Source organism: Geotrypetes seraphini, chromosome 6, assembly GCF_902459505.1.
Source record: "Geotrypetes seraphini chromosome 6, aGeoSer1.1, whole genome shotgun sequence".
Taxonomy (NCBI): domain Eukaryota; kingdom Metazoa; phylum Chordata; class Amphibia; order Gymnophiona; family Dermophiidae; genus Geotrypetes; species Geotrypetes seraphini.
This window is the reverse complement of record NC_047089.1, coordinates 71,864,338-71,870,337: the sequence shown is the minus strand read 5'-3', so window position 1 is coordinate 71,870,337 and position 6,000 is coordinate 71,864,338.

The following is a 6,000-nucleotide window of genomic DNA, read 5'->3' as shown; positions in this document are numbered from 1 at the left end:
TTCAAACTTTCAAAACATAAAAGAACAAGAGGGCACTCGGAAAAATTAGAAGGGGATAGATTCAAAACAAATGCTAGGAAGTTTTTCTTTACTCAGCGGGTGGTGGACACCTGGAATGCGCTTCCAGAGGATGTAATAGGGCAGGGTACGGTACTGGGGTTTAAGAAAGGATTGGACAATTTCCTGTTGGAAAAGGGGATAGAGGGGTATAGATAGAGGATTATTGCGCAGGTTCTGGACCTGTTGGGCCGCCGCGTGAGCGGACTGCTGGGCACGATGGACCTCGGGTCTGACCCGGCAGAGGCATTGCTTATGTGCTTATGTGTAACCATCACAATGCATACAAGCACTTTTAACCTGTACACTTTTCACTAGTTTTGCTCTGCACTAATAAATTTCAATGAGAAAGTACTTGGATATTTCATTAGAACATTGGTTTAAAGAGGGCAGACTTTTGTATTTGGTCTTGTATGCAGACAGCCGAGATGGGGGAAATTGTGCGTATAAAGGACATGTAAGTGAACATTCTATTTTCTGTTCAAGACTTGAACATTGTTCAATGTCATCACAGCACCTCTATTAAGCGTCTAAAGTTTGGGCTATAGCTGCTTTTGCTATGCTGATACTATTCAAATTCGGGCCTATTATGATCTCTCTCATCTTAATCTGGAGTCCTTTAACTCATGTTTGGAGCAAGTAGCACAGTGGCATGTTAAATGTTACCAAAATCAGGGCATTTGGTTTACTCACAAACTACTATTGTCTGCCCTATCCCCTTCAATCCTAAACATCCCTTAGCTATGAGTGTCAATCAAATAATGTTAGGTGTGAAGATGGATTGATATTTCACATTTAATTCTCTAACTTCTTATTTAATCAAATGTTATAAATTATGAAAGATGTATTTAATTAGATCTCTTTTGGACTCTGCAAATGCAGAACTACTCATGTGCTCACTGGACGTGTAGGATTGATTATTGTAATAATCTGTATAATGGCCTACCCACATGAAACACTTCAGATCCTTCAGAATATGGCTACGCAAATTATTTATCTTGTCAGCAGCTATGACTAAATTACTCCCTTGTCTACACAGTCATATTGGCTTTCTGTCATATAAGAACATTGAGTTTAAAATGTTGTAGGATCATCATGCCTGGACATTTTCTCTGTTTCAGTGCTCTTTTAGTTCTACATATTCCCTCACAGTCATTTCATTCTTTGTAACAAGGCTTTTTGGTCATTCCATCTCCCTTTCTTATTAGACTTGATGTACCTCATGCTGTCATTTCAAAATGCATATTTTTGTACCATTCAGTGTTTAGAAGTCATTCATATCTATATGCAGCCACATCTTTGCATAAATAACTAAAATATCTCCAAAATAGGCATGCATTTACCATGTAAAGCATGTGTACTCCGGTGCTGTTTAAAGTAAATAAATTTTTAATGCTTAATTAAAAGTGTGTGTGTGTGGGGGGGGGGATAATCAAAAAATACATCTAAGTCCATTTTGGGCCTAAGTCGCTAATCATCCAAAGTCAGAAATGTCCAAAGTCCATTCTTAAAAAATACGTCCAAAATATTTGTTTTTGGAGAATTGTCTACCTAAACGTCCAGCTGTTTGATTGTCCAGACTGCTAAGTCGACTATCTTTATGCCCCATTCTCATCCAAAAATTTGTCCAAGTCCAAAACACCTAGAACAAGACCTTTTCGATGTGAGAAGGGCCAGCAAAGTGATAGACTGGCCACCCAGACATGACAACAGAGTAGTGGGGCATCTTAGAGGGCACTGCTGCGAACTTCACAAAAAGGGTGCCACATAAACATCTTTATAGGTCATGGTAAGCCCCCCAAACACCCCAAAAACCTACTATACCCATCTGTCTACCACCCCAATAGCCTTTATGGCTGCAGGTGGCACCTATATGGCAGTACAATAGGGTTGTGGGAGTTTTTGATGGGTGCACATGTTTCACCATGAATGCAGTGGTTAGAGTGGCTTATGGGCCTGGGTCCTCCTCTCTATGGTTCACTAGCCCACCTCCCAGACTACTTAAGCTTTTCTATGCCAGGTGCTGATGTTCTGCAAGCAGGTATGTACGTTTTTATTCTGATTTTTATGGCAGTGTGGAGGGGTCATTGATCACTGAGGGAGTGTGTGGGGGTCTGTACTTTGTATCTGCAGTGCTTATCTGGTCACTTTAGATACCTTTGGGGCTTTTAGACCTGTTTTTAGATTACCTGAGTCACTACGTATAAGTTCTGTCTAGGCAATCTCGTTAAACCTTTGGTTATACTTGCAGTACGACTAAGTTCCTCTTCTATCAAACTGCGCTAGCAGTTTTTAGCACAGAGAGCCGTGCTGAATGGCCCGCGCTGCTACCAATGCTCATAGGACCTCTCTGAGCGTCTGGAGCAGCATGGGCCATTCAGCGTGGCTCACCACGCTACAAACTGCTAGCGCAGTTTGATAGACAAGGCCCTAAGTCTAACTCGGCCCATACCCCACCTACCTCCCGCCCTAACCATTCCTTCAAAAATGCCCCTTTTCACTCTGGGCGTATGGCAGTACTGAAAAGGCCTAAGCTGGTTTTAGAAACTTTCTGACTGATACCCCTCTTTTTGAATTGATGTCCGTTTAACTAAAATCCTTTATTGGATAATATACGACAATAATTGTGGCTACACATAATGCTGCTATTGGTTGTTTGAGTGAATGCATGTGTGTGAATGGTGTGTGAGTTAGTAGATGGAAGAGAGGTTCACAAATTGAAAATATTTATAAACTATTAAAAATTATATAATATTTATTATTGATTGGTAATATAATAATTGATTGGAGTTTGATGTTGTTTAGGTCATTAAAAGAATTAAAAGGAAAAAACTTTCTAGTAACAATAAATAGCTAAGTTGAGTAATTTAAAAGGTAACTATTAAATTAAATTATAAATTTTGAAGCTTTGGTTTTAGGTCAATTTCTTTTTTAAAAAATGTTGAGTTTTTGCCTATTTTGCAAGTTTCTTTTCATATTATTTCTTAGCTGTCTTTATTACTGCTTTGCATCTAACTTGCCAGTGCTTGTGTTTCTTCATTTGGATCCTTTTTCCATTCTTTAAAGGATTTTTTTGGGCTTTAATAGCCTCTTTTATTTCACCTTTTACCACGCCAGCTCTCATTTACTCTTCTTTCCACCTTTGCTGATACGTGGAATACATCTAGTCTGGGCTTCCACAATGGCATTTTTAAATAGCATCCATACTTGATTTACAGTCCTAACCTTTGCAACTGATCCTTTTAGCTTCTTTTTAACCATTTTCCTCATTTTATCATAGTCACCCTTTTGAAAATCAAACACCTCTACAGTAGATCTCTTTTGTGATGTCACTCCCGGTATCAGCTCAAATTTGATCATGTTATGATCACTGTTTCCCAGTGGACCCAACACAGTTAACTCCTGTACTATGCCTTGCATTCCAATAAGGACCAAATCTAAAATAACTCTTCCTCTTGTCAGTTGCTGGACCAGTTGCTCCAAGAAGCAGTCATTTATAACATCTAGGAATTTTACCTCCCTAGCACTCCCCGATGTAACATTTAATCAGTCAATGTTGGGGTAATTCTAGCAGTGGTGTGCAGCTAAGTTTGATGTTTCATTTCTCTGCTCACATTTTTTTTTTAATTGCTTGAGACTTCATAGATTTATTTTTAAAATTTCTATACTGTTTTTTTCCAAAATGGTTTACAAAAAGTTACATACATAAAATATTATAAAAATCAGAACAAGATAGGAACAAAACAAACAGATTCAATCTTTACATAAGGACAATTGCTCAAAGAAATGCACCTACAAATAGTTGTGTTTTTAACATTTTCCTGAATAAATTCCTCTCTCTACATTCCTGTCTCTACATTTTCGAATATTACATTACATTAGGGATTTCTATTCCGCCTGTGCCTTGCGGTTCTAGGCGGATTACATTATGGAAGATATCTGGGCAGTTCCAGTAGAATTACATTTCAGGATAGGAGTATATTACAGTAACAGTAAAGAGTTATGATTCTTCAAGTTCACAGAAGATAATACTTATCACAGATGTTATTACATATAACAGAAGATAATGCATTTTGCAGAGGTAATACATGGCAACTCGATCGTTTAAATCGGGTGTAAAGTAGAAGAGTTACAGTACATTTTAGGTCACAGACAAAGAGATAGTATAGATGGGTGTTTCCGAAGTCGTTGGTTGGGAACTCATTGGGTGGTGGTTAGAGTGATGGGAGATATTTTTTGAACAGTAGTGTTTTTATTTCTTTGCGGAACTCTTTTATGTCTGTTGTTTTGGTCAGTAATTTTGAGATGTCAGAGTCTATTTTAGCTGCCTGTGTCCCCAGGAGGTTGTCATAGAGTTTCTTACGACAAGTTCCGTTGAGTGGTGGATAGGTGAAAAGGTTCTGTGTTCTCCTTCTTCTTGGTGGGTGGTAGTGATGAAAACGATTAATTAGGTAACTGGGTGCCGTGCCATGGGTTACTTTGAAAATGAGACAGTAGAGTTTGAATTGTGTTCTTGCTTTTATTGGTAGCCAGTGAGATTCTAGGTATGCATTGGTAATGTGGTCGTATTTGCTGAGTGAGTATATGAGTCTGAGGGCTGTGTTCTGGATGGTCTGTAGTTTTTTTATTGTGTTGGTCGGGCAAGGTAGGTAGAGGCTGTTGCAATAGTCGACAATACTTAGCACAAGGGATTGGACAATGATCCTGAATTGGTCTTTGTTAAAGAATTTCCTGATTTTTCTTAAATTTCGCATTGTGAAGAATGCTTTTTGGGTGACCTTTAGGATTTGTGTTTGCATTGTGCAGCATCTGTCTAAATGTATTCCTAGGATTTTGAAGGAGTTCTGTATAGGGTACTTGATTGAGTTTACTTCCAGTTCTGTTAGGGATGGTTTTTTGTCCTTCTCTAGTAATAAGAATTTGGTTTTGTCAGGGTTCAGCTTCAACTTGTGTTCTGTCATCCATTTATCCACTGTTTCTAATGTAGTTTTCAGGCGTTCTGTGGAGATTGGGTTGTGTATGTCGAATGGAAGGAGGATGGTTATGTCGTCTGCGTAGCTGAAAGAAGTAATATTTTGGGTGTCTAGGGTGGTGCCTAGGGAGGATATGAATAGGTTGAAAAGTGTGGGAGAGAGGGGAGAGCCTTGTGGTACTCCACATGGATTGGACCATGGTTCAGATAGAATGTCTTTAGATTTGACTCTGTATGTTCTAGTTTTAAGGAAGCCTTGGAACCAGTTATGAACTTTACCTGAAATTCCTATTGCGTCTAGTTTTTGGAGAAGAATGGAGTGGTCCACTAGATCGAATGTAGCTGAGAGATCAAATTGGATGATTAGCAGTCTGTTTCCTTGGCTGAGGTGACTTCGAGCTATGTCTAGTAGAGATACCAGGAGAGTTTCTGTACTGTAGTTGGTTCTGAATCCGGATTGGGATGGATGTAAGATATTGTGGGCTTCAAGGTAAGTGGACATTTGTTGTGCAACTAGTCCTTCTATTATTTTGACGTATGTTGGGATAGAAGCGATTGGTCTGTAATTTGATGGGTTATTTGTTAGACCTTTGGGATCCTTCAGTATAGGCGTGATTATAATTTCTCCGAGCTCTGGTGGGAACTGGCCTTCCCTGAGTGTGGTTTGAAGCCATAATGTGTAGCTTGCTTTGAAGTTGGTGGAAGCTGTTGCTAGTAGGTATGGTGGGCAGTTATTCAGATCACATGATGATTTGCAATATTTTTTGTATAGCCTGTCCAGTTCAGTCCACTGGGTTGTAGGGAAGTCGGTCCAGAACCTGTCAGCTGATATAGCTTCATCTGATGTGGGTTTTATTAGAATCATGTCTGTGTTGTTTTGTGAGTTGTTGAATGTTGTTCTAATTGAGATGATTTTATTTTTGAAGTGGTCTGCTAACTGAGAGGCTGTAGGTGTTAGGTTTTCCTGGGTG